The sequence below is a fragment of the Dendrobates tinctorius genome, unplaced genomic scaffold, assembly GCF_039654945.1.
Source record: "Dendrobates tinctorius isolate UK_male_01 unplaced genomic scaffold, ASM3965494v1 ptg000038l, whole genome shotgun sequence".
NCBI classification, from domain to species: domain Eukaryota; kingdom Metazoa; phylum Chordata; class Amphibia; order Anura; family Dendrobatidae; genus Dendrobates; species Dendrobates tinctorius.
Window position 1 is genome coordinate 12,924,785 of NW_027361706.1, and position 21,263 is coordinate 12,946,047.

The window sequence follows — 21,263 nt, forward strand, 5'->3', positions numbered from 1 at the left end:
AAACATGGGCAGGGGCATTACATCTCACTGACTGGCCACTGGTTGTGGCGTTCAAGGGGCTTGGTGGACAAACCTCTGTATCTAACAGTTCCTCCACTGCTTCTGGCTCTTCCATCTTTTCTAGGGCCTCCACCTGTGCCATCAACCTCTTCCTTAATCAGACACGCGTTCCAAAAGTGCAGAGAGAGTCCCCCCCACCTCCGCACTGTGCAGCCATTGCTCACCACAATCAGGCAGTGTTCAAATTGCTATGCCTTTAGATCACAGTCACAACTTAAGAGTTAAGGACTGGTATCCAGGCCAAGATGGAGAAAATGCTGTCTCCATTGAACCTGGAGTCAGGGAAGGCTGTGTGCAATAATGGTGCAAACATGGTGGCGGCCTTACACCGGGGCGCCCTCACACAAGTTCCTTGCATGGCTCACAAACTGGGGGTGGAGCAATTTTCTGCCACTACCCTGGCCTGGATGTGCTGCTGCAGAAAGCATGGTCACTGTGTGCTCACTTTCAACTATCGCATCCCGCAGGTTATCGACTTGCATTGCTAGAGAGGTTTTTCAGCAATATTCTGACAAGGTGGAATTCAACTCTGCACATTTTGCAGTGACTGTGGCAACAGCAACAAGCTCTAGTGCAGTATATCCTTTTGCATAACCTTGGCCAACGCAGTATGGACATGTTGCAAATCAGGCTTACAGAGTGGGCACAGATGAAGGACCCTTCTGCAAAGTTTTGCAATGGCTACTAAGATGGCTAGCGTTGATGATGCCATCAACAGAATATCTATTCCGGTCATTTAGATGCTGGAGCACACTTTGAATAGTCTGCGTGAGGAGGTGGTGGTCCTAGAGGAAGAGGTGGAAGCAGAGAAGGATGCAAAAAGGATAACGATATCTCAAATTTCCGGACTGTCATCACACAGGCGGGAACAATGGGAGGGTGATTTACAGCAATCAAGAGTGGCTCATGGTACCAGACAAATTGTGTCACGATCCAAACTGTGGACAATCAGGGGTTAATGTCAGTTTTTCCCACGCTGGCAATCTGATGCTACTGCAGTGCTGCTTAGTCAGCTGATGCAGGTGGTGACCACTCCCACCATCTTTTAAAGGGTCAACTGATGCATCAGCTGACTGTTGGTGATACAGTTCCTTTCTGGAGACCAACCTAGCAGGAGCAGCTCTCTGGTGTCAGCCACGTCTGGTGTGGGGAATTCATTTGCTGTTGTTATCTGCGGTGTGTAGCTTAACAGCGATTTCCATAAGCTAAGTTTTTTCCCCATCCCTTACTTGTTTGTCACTATCCCCTGTGTGTTATTATCTGTAGTGGCTAGGTTAGCACTCTACGCTGGCCACTGCGCTGGACAGTGCAGTTTAGGTGACAGTGAGGGACGAGGTATCCTGATGGCGGCGGGGGGAAGGACCCACATAGGACGTTAGGTGACTGCAGGGACAGGCTCAGGTTGGAGCTCAGGTGGTGACCATCTCTCATTCCATATTGGCAGGGCTTGCCTCTCCCCTATTCCATCCTTGTTGTGTGTGTGTTTTGCCATTTGCTGACCAACCATCTGTTGGGTCGAGTCACTCCATGAGAAACTGTTAGTGAAGGTGCAGAAGCCAAGGAACAACTGGAGGAGTACAAAGTGATAGACATGCAACAGTCAGCAGATGAAAAGGATAATGATCCCCTCTTTGTTGTGCATAGTTGGTGGGATGGGTGGGAGGAAGCAACCTTGAGTGTTACCCCACCACTATCACACCATGGACTTAGACCTCATGGAAGCACCCGACACATGAGCGCCTTCTTGTTGAACTATCTTCAACATGATACCCATATTCTTAGGGTTAGAAATAGTTCTGACTACTGGGTTGCCACTCTGTAAGATCCACAGTACAGGAGTAAATTTAGCCAGATACTTCTCCCCTGGAAAGGGATGCAAACATGCTGTAGTATCGAAACACGCTTGTAGACAATCTTAAGAGTGGTTTACCCCAAGACAGCAGTGAGGCACACAGTGTGCATCCCAGTTCTAGACATCCAACCCTGGGAACGTCAAGACATCATGGCAAAAACATTAGCAGCAGCAATGTCAGTGCTATCAGCAATTTCTGTGAGTCATTTCACACCTTTTTTAGGCCAGCCCTTGCACCAGCACAAAACAGTACAAGTCTGACATGTTGTGAACGACTGAAGAGGATGGTGCAGGAGTATCTGGAGCTCAATATCAATGCCATCAGGGGGAGTTTGGACCCTTTTGCATCTTGGTCTTCAAAAATGTAAGAGTGGCCTGAGCTCGCCTGTCATGCTATTATACTGTTTTTACTCTGTGGAAATTGATGCCACTTTAATAATAATAATAATAATAATAAATTTTATTTTCTATAGCGCCGACATTACAGCATAACAATAATCACATAGATTATACCAAATACCAAGAGGAATGAGGGCCCTGCTCGCAAGCTTACAGTCTATGAGGAAAGAGATAGACACGAAAGGTGGGTGGTAACAGTTGCCCTGATTGTATGGACCAGCCATAATGTTAAGTGTGCAACAGTACAGACACAGAGGGCTAATGGATGCATAAAGCATGTGGGAACATGATGCGGGGAACCTGGTTATGGTAAAACTTTTGGCTGTGCCACACAGGGATAGATTAGGTTAATGTGTTGAGGCGCTAGACCAGTCTGAATAAATGCGTTTTCAGGGCACGCTTAAAATTGTGGGGATTGGGGACTAATCATATTGAACTGGGAAGTGCATTCCAAAGAATTGGCGCAGCACATGTAAAGTCTTGGAGACGGGAGTGGGAGGTTCTGATTATTGAGGATGCTAACCTCAGGTCATCAGCAGAACGGAGGGCGCGGGTAGGGTGGTATACTGAAAAAAGGGAGGAGATATAGGGTGGTGCTGAGCCATGGAGTGCTTTGTGGGTGAGGGTAATAAGTTTATACTGAATTCTAGAGTGGATGGGTAGCCAGTGTAATGACTGGCACAAGGTAGAGGCATCGTTGTAACGATTGGTGAGGAATATGATCCTGGCTGCAGCATTCAAGACAGATTGGTGAGGGGAGAGTTTGGTAAGAGGGAGACCGATTAGAAGAGAGTTACAATAGTCGAGATGAGAATGAATAAGAGAAGCAGTAAGAGTATTTGCAGAGTCAAAAGGAAGAAAAGGTCGAATTCTAGAAATGTTTTTGAGGTGCAGATGACAAGAGCGAGCCAGTGATCGAATGTGGGGGGCAAAGGAAAGCTTGGAGTCAAGTATTATTATTAATAATAATAGTTAATAATAGTAAGTTTTTCTTTCCATTTTTCATTTGTTTATAAACAACCAGGTTCACATACAATGTAATACTGCAAAAATTATTCAATTTAAACACTTAAATTAGCTAAAAATCAAGACTTTTTTAGGTCTGGTCAAAAATGGCCGGAACATAACAAGTGGTAACGAACAGAATAGCAGGGTTAAAATTGATGCCACATTTTATAGTGTCTGCCCCTAATTTTAGCTGTTTTGGAAGATTTTTGTCACCCCTTATTGGTGTTGTGCATACAGTACATTTGGTTTGGCCTCCTATTGAATTTAAGGGGGTTTGGGTACGTATTTCAACCTGTTCGACGAACGTCTAAATGTTTGGCAAATTGAACTGAACCAAACCTTGAAAGGTTGGCTCAACTCTAGTGATTGCTACCATTGCAACCCCTACAGCCACTCAACTAAGTCTATCCAAAAAGTTAGGACATTCTAAGGACTTTCTAAAATTTATTCACCACAAAAAGAAAGAAATAATGAAAAAGACACAAAGAAGTAATAAGAGTAGACAATATGGTGTGGGAGGGAGGATTCACTGGTGGAACATCTATTAATAGTTACACGTAGACTCCGCACACCCCACTTATTCTTACAATAGGTATTTTGTAGAAACATTTACTGGATTAGGAGTAAATGATGAACTTGATTCAGGACTAAGCCCAGACTGACTACATTTGGAAAAGTCTTATTGTGATTAAATGCTTACAGCAGGTTCATCTTGATGTTCTGTCACAATATAATGGTCTACTCTGTCACAAGGGATCAACGAATGTTGTTTTTCTATATGGTAAGTGCAAGGCCAGGGCTAACATGACATGCTGTGATACGCCTCACTCTATGGAATGTATGCAGAGACTAGGGAGACAAGTTGAACATGAAAGGTTACAGCTTGGTTCCAATCTTAACCCCTCACCATTTATTTCATGCTCGATTGGCTGTCCTTACGTAACACAAGCAATCTTTCAAAACAAACTGTTGGTTCAAAGAGTTATTATTGGCAAAATATTATCATTCGCCAAGGTCCATCAAAGAAAATAACAAACACAGATCAGTGTAAAATGCAAAATGTATGCATCATGACATATTGCTGATATAGGGTTTTTTATGGCATTTGGCTGGTTTAGTCATTTTTTAGGAATTTGTTTCACAGGAAATAAATCTGATACTTTTAACTTTGATAGTATATGGGAATGTTTGGTAATATTTAGAAAAGTTTGAATATGATCAGTTTGCATAAGGTTTTCTTAGGACTTAGATACTAGGCAATAACTGACAGGTTGCATTTTCGATGTAGACAAACTAACAAAATGACAGTGGCATAAAAAATAAAATGAACCTTTTTTTGCTTGTTATCAGTGCAGCATTACAAGTTATAAGGGGTATGCATCCTAAAACATATACATTAATGTGCTCCAAATATTTAGATATTTATTTTACTAATCTAATTCAGTTTATACAAGTATGTGTGTCCCCATCATCAGATGTCCACTCCAACCCAGGTCCTGGAAGCTTAGCTTCTGGTGCATAACAGCATCTAATATGTCAGCATGTGGCCATAAAAATGTAAGAAGGAAACTGGCTGACGGCTTATTTTAATAGTTAGGCTACTATGTCTGGGTGTCTACCTCCAGTAGACGTACATGCTCGAAAATTATGCCCGTCAGAGCGCATGTAGGTTCTTCCGGCACCATTATATATGGCCCCTGTGGTGCATACATAACCTATTAGAATATAAAGCCATGCGACTTAATTTTGCTGCAGCAATCCATAAAATTCCAGCAGAGTTGCTGAGTGTATGAGGGAGAAGTCCATAGGTCCCATAAACAAAACAAGTTGAATTGGGTTAGTAAAGGAGATGTCTTATAAAAGCCCCTCAATTACTAACCCCTGGTTTTGTTGTCAGCTGACAATACAAAGCTGACAACAACCCCAAACCTCTTTCCCCTCTTGCCACCGCACCTGGGCAAGTGGGAAGAGCGAGTCTAAACGCCAGATTTGGCGTATCTTATAGATCTGCCATTTCTGAGACAGCTGAGGGCTGATGTTGGTAATCAGGGAAGGAGGCCAATATCCATGGCCCCTTCCCTAGCTATTAACATCAGCCCACAGTTGTCTGTTTAGCCTTTGCTGGTTAGAATTTATAGAGAGACACTATGTCATTTGTCTCTGGGGTCTCCGAAAACTAACCAGTAATGTTTAACCCCTTAACGACCGCCTATATCCCTTTTAACGGCGGTAATTAAGGGTACTTATGTCTCAGCGCCGCGGTTTATCGACACTGAGAAATGCGCGTAAAGTGACCCCCAGCATCGGGACTTTCACTGGGGTCTTGGCTACTGGGGTAGCTGAGACCCCAGAGAACATGATTCAGGTCGGTGTTTACTGACCCCAGTTTTGCGATTGCCATTATTAATGGAATAACGGCGAACGAAAAAAAGTCTGATTTCCTATTTAATTTCTCTCTCCTCTGATGTGATCGCACATCAGAGGAGAGTGAAATGCGGTTCTCGGATCCACCCCCAGTACCTCAGGTGTCACTGCATCCCCCGTAAAGGCTCCTTGCCGATGGTGTCTTCTTCCGAGAAGATAATGGTTGGCTCATGCACAGTGTGCTCACCAAGATCTGTCGTTCGGCACCCGGCAACAATAGGAAATTTTTCTTATTGTTTCATTTTGATCACTGTGACAGACCCTATCACAGTGATCAAGATCAAAGTAAAAAAATAGGCTAGTGTTAGGGTTAGGGTTGTGGTTATGGTTGGGATTACGGTTAGGGTTGGGATTAGGGTTAGGGGTATGTTAGGATTAAGTTTGTGGTTTGGGTTAGAGTTGAGATTAGGGTTAGGGGTGTGTTGGGGTTAGGGTTGGAGTTAGAATTGGGGGGTTCCACTGTTTAGGTACATCAAGGGGTCTCCAAACGTGACATGGCACCACCATTGATTCCAGCCAATTTTGCGTTAAAAAATTCAAACGGTGCTCCCTCCTTTCTGAGCCCTGCCATGTGCCCAAACAGTGGCTTTCCCCCACATACGGGGTATTGGCGTACTCAGGAGAAATTGCACAACAAATTCTGTGGTCCATTTTCTCATGATACCCTTGTGAAAATAAAAAAGATAGTTCCAAAGTAAATTTTTTGAGAAAAAAATTAAAATGTTATTTTTTTCCCTCCACATTGCTTTAGTTCTCGTGAAGCACCTGAAGGGTTGATAAACTTCTTGAATGTGGTTTTGCCCATTTTGAGAGGTGCAGTTTTTGGAATAGTGTTATTTTTGGGTATTTTCAGTTATATTGACCCCCCAAACTCACTTCCAATGTGATGTGGTCCCTAAAAAAAATGGTTTTGTAAATTTTGTTTTGGGAAATGTTGTTCATTAACTATTTTGTGTGACACCACTTTCTGATTTAAAGGTACAAAAAAAATTAAAAGTTTGAAACTTGCAACATTTTCAAAATTTTTGCCGGATTTCCATTTTTTTCCATAAATAAACAAGTTCCAGTATATTGAAGAAATTTTACCACTAACATGAAGTACAATATGTCATGAAAAAGCAATCTCAAAATCAGTGGGATACGTTGAAGCATTCTAGAGCTATAACTTCATAAGGTGACAGTGGTCAGAATTGTAAAAATTGGCTTGTCATTAAGTACCAAATTGGCTCTGTCACTAAGGTGTTAAGCAAACAGCTGTGAGCTTTTATTAATATCCTGGAAACATTTTGGGATATTATCCCCTTTCCCAGATTAGTAACATCACCCCCCCAGCAGTGAGCTTTCCCTCTGCTGATTGTCAAAATTACGCTGGAGCCAACACCAATTTTTTAATTTATTTCTTAACTAGCTGAAGAGCCCGGCGTTGCCTGGGCATAGTAACCAACTGTGGTTAGTTATAACAAATTATAATGATTATATTGCACATAAAAACATTTCACATCATATATTCAAAGCTACAGATTTGCAACACAAATTAACTAAACGATTACCCAAGTATTGATAGTATTTTATTTTCATCTCATTCAAGATTTTTGGTTTTTCCTTTCGGTGCAAAGATGAACAGATTTTTGGCAGTTCCAACTCTTGAACAGACCATGTAAAGTTGACCATCAGAAAAGCATGGAGATTGCAAATCGATCCCTACTACTTTCAAGGACTGTCCCTGAGCATTGTTAATGGACATTGCAAATAGCAGTTGAACTGGAAACTTTAGGCGTTTCAAATCAAAAAACAAATCAGATGGAATGAGTGGAATTCTTGGAATGAAAAGATCCTTTCCTTTGGCACATCCTGTTTCTGAGCTGTGAATCTAATCCTATCCTGTGTGATACCGTCTGCTGAGCCGTGTACCTAATCCTATCATGTGTGTTACTGACTGCTCAGCTGTGTATCTAATCCTATTCTGTGTGATACTAACTGCTGAGCCATGTATCTAATCCTATCCTGTGTGATACTGACTTCAGAGCCGTGTATCTAATCCTATTCTGTGTGATACTGTCTGCTGAGCCGTGTATCCAATATTAATCTGTGTGATACTGTGTGCTGAGCTGTGTATCTAATCCTATCCTGTGTGATACTGACTGCTGAGCCGTGTATCTATTTTTATCCTGTGTGATACTGACTGCTGAGCTGTGTATCTAATCCTATCCTGTGTGATACTGACTGCTGAGCTGTGTATCTAATCCTATCCTGTGTGATACTGTCTGCTGAGCTGTGTATCTAATCCTATCCTGTGTGATACTGACTGCTGAGCAGTGTATCTAATCCTATCCTGTGTGATATTGACTGCTGAGCCGTGTACCTAATCCTATCATGTGTGTTACTGACTGCTCACCTGTGTATCTAATCCTATTCTGTGTGATACTGACTGCTGAGCTGTGTATCTAATCCTATCCTGTGTGATACTGACTTCAGAGCCGTGTATCTAATCCTATTCTGTGTGATACTCTCTGCTGAGCCGTGTATCCAATATTAATCTGTGTGATACTGTGTGCTGAGCTGTGTATATAATCCTATCCTGTGTGATACTCACTGCTGAGCTGTGTATCTAATCCTATCCTGTGTGATACTGTCTGCTGAGCCGTGTGTCTAATCCTCTCCTGTGTGATACTAACTGCTGAGCTGTGTATCTAATCCTATCCTGTGTGATACTGACTGCTGAGCCGTGTATCTAATCCTATCCTGTGTAATACTGACTGCTGAGCAGTGTATCTAATCCTATCCTGTATGATACCATCTGCTGAGCCGTGTATCTAACCTTATCCTCTGTGATACTGACTGCTAAGCCGTGTACCTAATCCTATCATGTGTGCTACTGACTGCTGAGCCATGTATCTAATCCTATCCTGTGTGATACTCACTGCTGAGCCGTGTATCTAATCCTATTCTGTGTGATACTGTCTGCTGAGCCGTGTATCTAATACTATTCTGTGTGATACTGTGTGCTGAGCTGTGTATCTAACCCTATCCTGTGTGATACTGTCTGCTGAGCTGTGTATCTATTCCTATCCTGTGAGATACTGACTGCTGAGCTGTGTATCTATTCCTATCCTGTGCGATACTGACTGCTGAGCCGTGTATCTAATCCTATCCTGTGTGATACTGACTGCTGAGCTGTGTATCTAATCCTATCCTGTGTGATACTGACTGCTGAGCCGTGTATCTAATCCTATTCTGTGTGATACTGACTGCTGAGCCGTGTATCTAATCCTATTCTGTGTGATACTGATTGCTGAGCTGTGTATCAAATCCTATCCTGTGTGATACCGACTGCTGAGCCGTGTGTCTAATCCTCTCCTGTGTGATACTAACTGCTGAGCTGTGTATCTAATCCTATCCTGTATGATACTGACTGCTGAGCCGTGTATCTAATCCTATCCTGTGTGATACTGACTGCTGAGCAGTGTATCTAATCCTATCCTGTATGATACCGTCTGCTGAGCCGTGTATCTAACCTTATCCTCTGTGATACTGACTGCTAAGCCGTGTACCTAATCCTATCATGTGTGCTACTGACTGCTGAGCCATGTATCTAATCCTATCCTGTGTGATACTCACTGCTGAGCCGTGTATCTAATCCTATTCTGTGTGATACTGTCTGCTGAGCCGTGTATCTAACACTATTCTGTGTGATACTGTGTGCTGAGCTGTGTATCTATTCCTATCCTGTGCGATACTGTCTGCTGAGCTGTGTAACTATTCCTATCCTGTGCGATACTGACTGCTGAGCTGTGTATCTAATCCTATCCTGCGTGATACTGACTGCTGAGCTGTGTATCTAATCCTATCCTGTGTGATACTGACTGCTGAGCCGTGTATCTAATCCTATCCTGTGTGATACTGGGCCCCCCTCCAGTCTGTGTCAGAGGGTGGTCTGTGTTGGCACGGTAATAAATTGTGTTATTTCCAGTTTTACAGAAGGACGATAACACCATAGAATTTATAAGAATAATAGGCAAAATTATTTGGTGAATTGGAATGCGCGGGGTTAAAATTTCACCTCACAACATAGCCTATGACTCTCTCGGGGTCCAGACGTGTGACTGTGCAAAATTTTGTGGCTGTAGCTGCAACGGTGCAGATGCCAATCCCGAACATACTGTTAGAATGGCAGGTCTGGAGCCGGAATCTCCAGGAGTGGACTCTCTGGGCCGTGGCACCGAGGGGCCCCGGGCGAGCTGCCAGGTGGAATCAACCTCTATACAGGGACCGTTAGGAGCAGGCTAAGGGGTTCAAGTACCACTGTAGCCGGTACTGAGAGGGGCAGCTCAGGATGGGCTGGAGTAGGACTGTGGGACTGAAGTGTAGCTGACAGAACAGAGCTGGAACACGGGAGACAGGAATGGAGTAAGATCGTAGACTGGAATGAGGAGGGACTGAAGTGTAGATGACAGGACAGAGCTGGAACACAGGAGACAGGAATGGAGTAAGACAGTAGACTGGAACATGGAGGGATGGCTGGAGCAGGAAAACAGGAGACAGGATTAGAGGAGGACGGAAGGACTGGAGCAGGATGGAACTGGAACACCGGAGGCAGGACTAGAGTAGGACGGAAGGACTGGAGCAGGACTGGAGTAGGACAGCAGGACTGGAGCAGGATGGAACAGTAACACCGGAGGCAGGACTGGAGTAGAATGGCAGGACTGGAGCAGGATGGAGCAGGAACACTGGAGGCAGGACTGAAGTAGGACGGCAGGACTGGAGCAGGATGGAACAGGAACACCGGAGGCAGGACTGGAGTAGGATGGCAGGACTGGAGCAGGATGGAACAGGAACACCAGAGGCAAGACTGGAGTACAGCAGGGGACACGGATAGCCAGACTGCGAGGCTGCTGCAGGGAGCACACGAGAATGGGACTGTGAGACTGCAGAGAGCACATGAAGAAGCGAGGCCCAGTGTGCTAGGAAACACAATGATCAGGCGCCTCCCTCAGGGGGAAGTGGCCTGATATGCTCCTGTCTTGTCTGCCATTGGTCAGGGGGTGCTTCCGGGTCAGGGCATAGCCGGAGCACAAGAAGCAGAAGGAAGGCGCGGCCGCGGCCTATGGCGCATGCGCATTGCATGCAAAGACGCAGTCGGCCGCGCACCTGTCAGAGGTGACCGCCGTGGCTGTCGGGCGGCAAGGGGCTGCGGCGTGGGAGCGATGGCCGGGTGATTATGCAGAGATGGCGTGACAGTACCTCCTCCCCTAAGCCACCCTCCCCGGAGATTGATTAGCAAGAAATCTCTTGTGGATACGAGGAGCATTGATATTCTCCCGAGGTTCCCAGAATCTCTCCTCAGGACCAAAGCCCTTCCAGTCAAAAAGAAAAAATGTCCTACTTCAAACCTTCTTCATGGCGATAATGTCCTCCACTTCAAAGACATAATCGGCACCCACCGGCTGAGGGCCGGAATCAGGCAAGCACTGGAAGTGATTCAGCACCACAGGTTTCAGGAGAGAGACGTGGAAGGTGTTCGGGACCCGGAGCGAAGCAGGCAACCTCAATTTGTAGGCGACTTTCTTGATACGTCCAAGAATTTCAAACGGACCGATGTAGCGTGGCCCCAACTTGTAGGAAAGCAGTTTCAACCAGACGAATTTGGACGAGAGCCAGACCTTGTCCCCGACACATTAGGGTGGAGGATCCAATATCTTCTTGTCGGCATAATTCTTCATCCGATCAGCGGACTTCTTGAGAGACGTGTTGGTCTCAGCCCAAATCTTGGTAAATTCGGAGGACAAAGCTTTGGCCGCGGGTACCTCGGAGGCAGGGGTTATCAGAAGGGGAACACCAGGATGTCTGCCGAACACAATGAAAAATGGAGACTTGGCCGAGGACTCGCCAGCATGGTTGTTGTAAGCGAACTCTGCCCAGGGAAGTAAGTCAACCCAATCGTTCTGGTGGGAGTTGGAAAAATGACGTAAGTACCCAGTCAACGTCTGGTTGGTACGCTCCACCTGCCCATTGGACTGTGGATGGTAGGCCGAGGAGAAGTCAAGGGAAACGTTCATGAGCTTACAAAGTGATCGCCAGAACTTGGAGGTGAACTGGACCCATCGGTCCAACACAATGCATTGAGGTAGTCCATGGAGTCTGAAGATTTGGTGGATGAAGACTTTGGCCAGCTCCGGAGCCGAGGGGAGACCGGGCAGAGGGAAGAAGTGGGCCATCTTGGAAAAATGATCCACCACCACCAAGATGACTGTGCAGCCAGAAGAACAGGGTAAGTCGGTGATGAAATCCATGGCGATGTTTTCCCAAGGAACCGCAGGGATGGGCAACGGCAGCAACAAGCCGGACGGAGGTCTTCGTGGCACTTTTTTGCACAGGATGGGCAAGAAGCCACAAAATCGAGTACTTCTTGGTGAAGTGTGGGCCACCAGTAGTGACACGCGATAAGATCCAGGGTCTTCTTAGTCCCAGCATGGCCGGCCAGTTTGGAGGAGTGCCCCCATATGAGGACTTTTCACTTGAGGTTCTCAGGCACTAGCATTTTGCCAGGAGGAGGAGCAAGCCAGTACACTGGAGCCACTGTGATGATCCTAGTGGGGTCAATGATATGCAAGGGTTCCTCCGTGATTTCGTGTGGCTGGAAGTCACTGAACAGAGCATTGTCTTTGGTATTTTTGTTGCCGGGATGAAAACGGAGCTCAAAGTCAAATCGGGCGAAAAACAAGGACCATCTGGCCTGACGAGGGTTGAGTCTCTGGGCAGACTGGAGATAGGCCAGATTCTTGTGATCCGAGAAGATGACAAAGGGATGGACAGCTCCTTCCAGGAGGTGACGCCACTCCTCCAAGGCCAACTTGATGGCCAGAAGCTCCCGGTCGCCGATCGAGTAGTTACAGTCAGATGGAGAAAAAGCCTTCGAGAAGAAGCCACAAGGGTGCAGACGACTGGAGACAGATCTCTGGGACAATACTGCCCCGGAACCTGTCGAGGAAGCGTCCACCTCGAGTACAAAATTTCAGTTGCTCTCCGGGCGATGCTGGACCGGAGCCATAGAGAAAGCCCATTTTAGGGTCACAAAGGCCTCTTCAGCCTCCGGAGGCCAATCCTTGGGAGTAGTCCCTTTACGGGTGAAAGCAGAAATAGGTCTCGTGATTGCGGAAAAGTGAGAGATGAATTGCCGGTAATAATTGGCGAATCCGAGAAATCGTTGTATCGCCCTTACTCCGATGGGGCGAGGCCATTTGAGAATGGCAGACAACTTCTCGGGGTCCACCCTCAGTCCAGCGTCGGAGATAATGTATCCCAGAAATGGCAGAGAGGTCTGTTCGAAGAGACATTTCTCTATCTTCGCATACAAGCGTTTCTCCCGAAGACGCTGTAACACCAAGCGGACACTCTTTCTATGGGACGAGAGATCCGGTGAGAAGATGAGGATGTCGTCCAAGTACACGACCACACAGGAGTACAAGAGGTCTCGGAAGATCTCGTTGATGAACTCTTGAAGCACCGCAGGAGCATTGCAGAGACCAAAGGGCATGACCAGATACTCGCAATGGCCATCTCAAGTGTTGAAAGCCGTCTTCCACTCGTCTCCAGCGCGGATACGGACCAGATTATAGGCTCCTCTGAGGTCCAGCTTAAAGAAGACCCGAGCCCCTCTGAGACGGTCAAACAACTCCAGAATGAGTGGAAGAGGGTACCTGTTCTTGATGGTAATCTCATTCAAGCCCCTACAGTCAATGCACGGCCATAGAATTCCGTCCTTCTTTTTGACAAAGAAAAACACGGCTCCTGCGGGCAACGAGGATTTCCGTATAAAGCCTTTAGCGAGGTTCTCCCGGACGTACTAGGACATGGCTGTGGTCTCAGCAGGAGACCGGGGGGTAGATTCTGCCCCTTGGGGGGGTTGAACCGGGAACAAGTTAAATTGGGCAGTCAAAAGGCCGGTGTGGAGGAAGGACCTCCGCTTCCTTCTTATTAAAGACATTGGCGTAGGAACTGTAGGTTGGAGGGAGACCCGGAAGGTCTGGGGGTGGCCAAGGAGCGGCCCCCAGGCAGTCAGGAGTCAGACAGCGAGCTTGGCATGGGTGCCCCCAGCGGAGTATCTCCCCAGTAGACCAGTCGAGAACAGGCTGATGAGTCCTTAACCATGGGAGACCGAGTAGAATGGCGTGGGAGAGCTTAGGCAAAACGTAAAAGGCTATCTTCTTTCGATGTAAGGCACCGACTTGCAACTCCACTTCTTCAGTGACCAAGGTGACGGTCACCTGTAGCGATTTACCATCCACCGCGGCAATCTGGAGAGGGTTAGATAGAGCATCCACGGGAATTTGGTATTTGTCCACTTCTTCAGGCCAAATGAAGTTTCCTGCCGAGCCTGAATCCACGTAGGCCACCTCAGACCCACGTCTTTCCTCTGAAAGTAAAAGAACAGATTTAGTAAGAGGTTGAGAGGGATCATCATCACCTAGGGAGGCCTCTCTTACCTGACCTAGGCGGAGGAGTTTCCCTGTCTCTTAGGACAGGTGCGGATATAGTGTGATGAACCTCCGCAATAAAGGCACAGACCTTGTGCCCGCCTCTCTGGCTGACGCAACTCAGCCAACCTGAGGCGGTCTATCTGCATGGACTCGACCGAGGAGGAAGAAGGGGACCCGGCCGAACGAGGACTGGCAGAACGGGTGAGAAGGGGAGCTGGCCTGGTGGACCTCCTGTCTCTCGCTGACTTCCGAGCGCATTCCTGGAAGCGTGGGTCAATGCGGGTAGCCAGCGAGATAAGGTCCTCTAAGGTGGGCGGGGTATCTCGATCTGCGAGTTCATCTTTTATTCTGCCTGAAAGACCGCGCCAGAACGCCCCAACCAAAGCCGTGTTATTCCAGAAGAGCTCGGAGGAGATAGTGCGAAAGCGGATAGCATACTGTCCGACCGTGAGAGAGCCCTGATGTAGGTTAAAGAGTGACTCGGTGAGAGCGGCTAACCGACCCGGCTCATCGAAGACCCTGCGAAAAGTATCCAAGAAAACCGGAAGACTTGAGATAACGGGATCGTCGCGTTCCCAGAGAGGATTCAACCAGGACAGGGCCAATCCCTCCAGATGGGACATAATAAAGGCTACTTTTGCCCGGTCAGAGGGATATTGCTGCGGCAACCATTCAAAGTGGAGGCTACACCGATTTAAGAAACCCCTGCTGAGCTTGGGGTCCCCAGTGAATAGAGGCGGTTTGGCGAGGTGGGGTGTCAGGAGAGCTGTAGGAGCGGAGGGAGGAGTCGGAGTAGCGGCGACAGACTGGAGGACCGACAAGCGGCTATCAAAGGAGGCCATGTAAGACAAAATATAGGCTTGAGTATCTTGTTGCTGGCCCAGCTTCTGTTGAAGACTGGCCAGTAGATTGGAAGTTCCAGGATCGGCCACCTGCAAGGCCAACAAACGGGTGTCCATAGACTTCATGACAGACATAATGCGTCCCTGATTCTCCCGCAGGAGGAGTAACTTTCTGGGTAGCAGCAGTAGTACCGGCGGAGTCCATGGCCTGATCGTAATGTTAGCGTGGCTGGTCTGGAGCCGGAACCTCCAGGAGTGGACCCTCTGGACCGTGGCACCGAGGGGCCCCAGGCGAGCTGCCAGGTGGAACCGACCCCTATACAGGGACCGTTAGGAGCAGGCCCAGGGGTTCGAGTACCACGGTAGCCGGTACCGAGAGGGACAGCTCAGGATGGACTGGAGTAGGACTGTGGGACTGAAGTGTAGATGACAGAGCAGAGCTGAAACACAGGAGACAGGAGTGGAGTACGACTGTAGACTGGAACGTGGAGGGACTGAAGTGTAGATGACAGGACAGAGCTGGAACACAGGAGACAGGAATGGAGTAAGACAGTAGACTGGAACATGGAGGGATGGCTGGAGCAGGAACACAGGAGACAGGATTAGAGGAGGACAGAAGGACTGGAGCAGGATGGAACTGGAACACCGGAGGCAAGACTGGAGTAGGATGGAAGGACTGAAGCAGGATGGAACAGGAACACCGGAGGCAGGACTGGAGTAGGACGGAAGAACTGAAGCAGGATGGAACTGGAACACCGGAGGCAGGACAGGAGTAGGATGGCAGGACTGGAGCATGATGGAACAGGAACACCGGAGGCAGGACTGGAGTAGGACGGCAGGACAGGAGCAGGATGGAGCAGGAACACTGGAGGCAGGACTGGAGTAGGATGGCAGGACTGGAGCAGGATGGAACAGGAACACCGGAGGCAGGACTGGAATAGGACGGCAGGGCTGGAGCAGGATGGAACAGGAACACCGGAGGCAGGACTGGAGTAGGACAGCAGGACTGGAGCAGGATGGAACAGGAACACCGGAGGCAGGACTGGAGCAAGACGGCAGGACTGGAGCAGGATGGAACAGGAACACCGGAGGCAAGACTGGAGTACAGCAGGGGACACGGATAGCCGGACTGCGAGGCTGCTGCAGAGAGCACACGAGAACGGGACTGTGAGACTGCAGAGAGCACACGAAGAAGCGAGGCCCAGTGTGCTAGGAAACACAACGATCAGGCGCCTCCCTCAGGGGGAAGCGACCTGATATGCCCCTGTCTTGTCTGCCATTGGTCAGGGGGTGCTTCCGGGTGAGGGCATAGCCGGAGCACAAGAAGCAGAAGGGAGGAGCGGCCACGGCCTGTGGCGCATGCGCATTGCATGCAAAGACTCCGTCGATCGGGCGCCTGTCAGAGGTGACCGCCGTGGCTGTCGGGCGGCGAGGGTCTGTGGCGTGGGAGTGATGGCCGGGTGAGTATGCAGAGACGGCGTGACACATACACACATACATGCACACACACATTGAGCTTTATATATTAGATTGTACCCACAATGTACACAGCGGGTGCTAAATCCAATTCCTATCATTGTTACCTGGTCATGCTGAGCTCAGGGAGACCAGGTGACAATGATCAGAGCTGTGTGCAGCACGGTGGCTCAGTGGTTAGCACTGCAGCGCTGAAGTCTTGGGTTCAAATCCCACCAAGGACAACATCTGCAAGGAGTTTGTATGCTCTTCCCGTGTCTGTGTGGGTTTCCTCGGGGTTCTCCGGTTTCCTCCCACATTCCAAAAACATACTGATAGGGAATTTAGATTCTGAGCCCCATTGGGGACAGCGATGATAATGTGTGCAAAAACTATAAAGCGCTGGGGAATATGTTGGTGCTATATAAATAAAGAGATTATTACTATTATTAATATTATTATTATTAAAGCTGTCTTCAGCACTCGGCATCTGGGAACAGAACGAACTGTGCGTCTTTTCCCAGGCATCAGTAGATGTCACTCTGATGACACAAGGATGTCATCCGTGTGTCAACAGTGTGCACATGTGCAGGACATATTGTGGCCCGTGCTACTGATAAAAAATGGTCATGTCTGTTGGTTTTTCCACACGGTCCCTGTGAAAAACCTGACATGTGCACACAAACACTGAATACAATGGGTGTGTGTGTCCATATTTGCAGTCCTTAAAAAACGTACCCCATACAGACATGAAAAATGGAAGTGTGAAGAGGGCCTTATGCCTTATGGACTGTGCAACACACCTGGAACTGAAAGATTGATGTACAGCTTGGGGCAGATCCAGACAAGGTGATTAATGATGGGAAGCATCAACCACTGTCCAGGAAGTCCGTTAGTTCCTTGGTCTTGTAGGCTACTACCACTGCTTCATTTCTGACTTCACGAATTTGACATCTGAACTGCCATCTTGGTAGTGAGTGGCATTACTGTCATTGACAGGCCGCATTTTCTAATCAGAGGTTATGAAAGGACATCGCTGCCTCACTTGGTACAGTAATGCCATTGCACAGCTCAAAGACTGTGATTGGAAGGAGAGAGCAGTTATCCAGGCCTGTCTGTGCACAGTTTAACTAATCAGAATCCTCTACTGTTGATACTGGTGCTGATGCTGAACCATCATACTAACAGCCCTTCTAAGGACATGTCTTATCCATTGATGTTTGTATCAGATACATTCTGTAGCCAAGGAACAGTTGCAGGAGCATGGAGAGTGGCAGAATACAGTCCCTAGGCAGGACTTAGGGCTTTGCAGTCTCTTGCTAAATATATTGCTGCTGCATGTGACCACATACTTTTTTTTTGGGAGGGGGGGGGGTAAAAAATTTACTATACTGTCATCCATAGAGTATTACATGCTTTGTGTTACATTTCAGTGGTATATAAAACTCCACAAAAGTTCAAAATTTTTTCTCCATTCAGTTAGTCATCCATAGAGTATTAAACAGTTTGTGCTACTTTTTGATGGTATATAACACTCAAAAAAAGCGTTAATAAATGTTTATGGATTTAATTTGTCATTCATAGATTACTACATGTTTTTTTTACATTTTGGTGGTATATAACACTTCAGAAAAATGTTCATTTTTTTCTGGATTGAATTAGTAATCCATACAGTGTATCATGCTTAGTGGCAGATGACCATTCAACAAAGATGACAGAATTGCGTGAGACTCCTAAAGTTATGAACGGAGGAATATCGGAGCCAAACAAAGCTGGCTCGACAGAAGAGTTGGCACAAGCCTGTGGACTGGAAACAGCCGCTTTCATGGAAACAACAAGGCCCGAACCCAGGCCTCAGACTTTACCACTGGGGTTCTTGTGGACTGCGGACAGGAGAGCCAGGATACAGTAACTGGTGAGCGGACTGCGGGGTCTAGGCTGATCAGAAGAGAGAAGTAGTCCAGCCAGGACCAATGCTGGAGACATGCTAGCGGGCCCACTAGCTGCAAGGTACCAAGAGTTGGCATCCCGGGGGAGGCAAGAGTCAAGAGCTGACTATTGGTACCAGGGTCATGTCCTTCAAAAAGGATTGGCAACATCGCTGGTAATCTGTGGGTGTGATTCGAGAAGGAAGGGAGAAGGATGAACCCTTCTTGAGAAATTATCGGGCCTGAGATAGACTAGTCAAGGTGGCTCGAGACGGGGCTGCCAACCCCCGAGAGATCAGATTGTCCTTGAGGTTCCACCTCTCTTATGCGGGAACAGGCGATAGTGCAGGTGACAGATGGGATTGTCGCCCATTCCTACATGTTGGGGGCTCCGACACAATCCAAAGCCGGGTCACTTACAGCCCAGGCATAGTACAGTACAACACACTTGCACACAAGAATATCGAAAACACACATTCACTGAACACATGCATATACACATGGACATTTTTGTGACGCACTTGTTCAGATGGCCAGAAAACTTTTTATTTCCACCTTGCCACATTTACCACACTATAACAACCATAACTTACATATTTTTTATTTAAACTTCACTATATGAGATCTTGTTTTTGCAAGATGAACTGAAGTTTTTTAGTCATCATTTTGCAACACAAATATGTAATCTTTACGTTTATATTAACTTTGTTATGAATTAAACTGAAAAAAATTTTTTTACACCATTTACCAATAACCGTAAGTAATTTGTTCAATATGTTATATGGGTTGATTACAATGATACTAAATTATTACCAGTTTGTGATAAATATAAAAGAGTCAAGCACAAAAACGTGATTATTAACACCTTCATGCCATGGCTATTCTCCGTTTTTGTTGTTGTTGTTGTTTTTTTTCCTCCTCTTCTTCCAAGAGCCATAACGTTTTTATTTTTCCATCAATATAGACTTATGTCTGCTTGTTTTTGCTGGACAAGTTGAACTTTTCAATGACACCATTGATTTTACCATATAGTCTACTGGAAAATGGGGGGGGGGAAATCCAAGTGCAGTGAAATTGCAAAAAAAGTGCAATTCCACAATTGCTTTTTGTTTTTTTTTATTTTCCATGTTCACTATATGGTAATACCAAGCAGGCAGTACGATGTTTTACTTAAGTGGTAAAAAAAATTGAAATTTGTATGTAAAAATAATTGTGTGTTTGTCGCCATTTTCCGAGATCCGTAGTGTTTTGATTTTTCAGATATGTGACTGGGTGAGAGCTTATTTTTTGTGCCCTAAGCTGACACATTTATCGATAACATTTTGAGGTTGATACAATGGTTTGATTGCTGCTTATTACATTTTATTTCAATGTTGCGGTGGCCAAAAAAATGTAATTCAGGCTTTTCAATTTTTATTTTTATTATGCTGTTTATCGATCTGATTAATTTACTTTATATTTGGATAGAACAGACATTTCTGAATGCAGCAATGCTAAATATGTGTTTTTTATTGTTTTATTAACAATGGGGCAAAATCAGGATGATTTAAACTTTTGGTTTTTTTTATCATATTTTTTAAAACTTTTTTTCCACTTTTTACAGCATTGAATAGTCCCTTTAGGAGACTTGAGGCTGCTATGTACAGCAAAAATATTTTATGAATGCCGGCCACGGGTCTGCGTTTACAGGAGTATCATAATGATAGGCACGGGGGTCTTCTGCAGACCCCCATCTGTCATGACAATTTATTAGTGCCATCTGATCATGCGACAGGGGCACCGATGGGCAGGATTTGTGATGCGCTTCCAACTGGCGCATGCTAAATCCTGCTGTTGACAGTGAGATTTAACTGGTTAACAGCTGAGGGTGGAAAGATGTGGACTCAGAGTCGGAGACAGCATGAAAGTCAGGAACACAACATATGATGTAAATAGGGAGTCTTTTGTTTTTGCACCACTATTTTTAGTAATTTTTTGGAAACCTTATTATTTTACCCGTAAAGTTCAAGAATGTAGAGATTTACTGGTTTATAAAGTTGTATCATTAATTACTAGTACAATATTCAAAGTTAGGCAAGAGGACACGATACCAATAAATAAAATAAAATATTCAAGTGCATATAATATAATTATGTCATAAAAAGGTATACCACCTCTCGAGAATTGGATGGCAGACCATCCGGATAAATGAAAAAAGCAAACCACTATTGTCAGGAAGGAAGCATATTTCCGAAACGCACGTCGGGGCACTTTCTTGTGGCTCACCACGGCTCTTCATTACGGCATCCAGGTATTTTCGCCCCCTCTTGTTACACTGTCTTCCTTGCACAGGGCTGTTTGTTTTTTTTTACTCTGGCTATACACTATTTAGCACTTTTGCACTTTATTTAGACACCAGATTGAGTTCATTTAATTGATTCATCACTGTGTTTTAGTGTTTTGGTGGTTATTTACCTGGCTTTATTAATTATGCCTTCCATTATATTCTATGGGCTACCATAATTTTATTCATTTTTATTGGTCTGATTGTTCATATGTATTAATGGTGCCCTGTCTATATATATCTGCGGTTTATGTGCCTGTTTTTATTTTATTATGCGCATGTATTGATTATTGTGTTGTCTTTTGTGCCATGACTTAATAAAGGCCTTTTTAAATTATATATTTTTTTCTTATTATTTTATTGATTATTATTATATTATTAATATTCTAATTTCATTGATCCTGCTGGTTTTTCTCTCCCCATTCCCAGTGTTTTTTTTTTTTTAGTACAATATTCAGCAAGAAACATAATACTATTTAGATTTGTAGTTAGAGA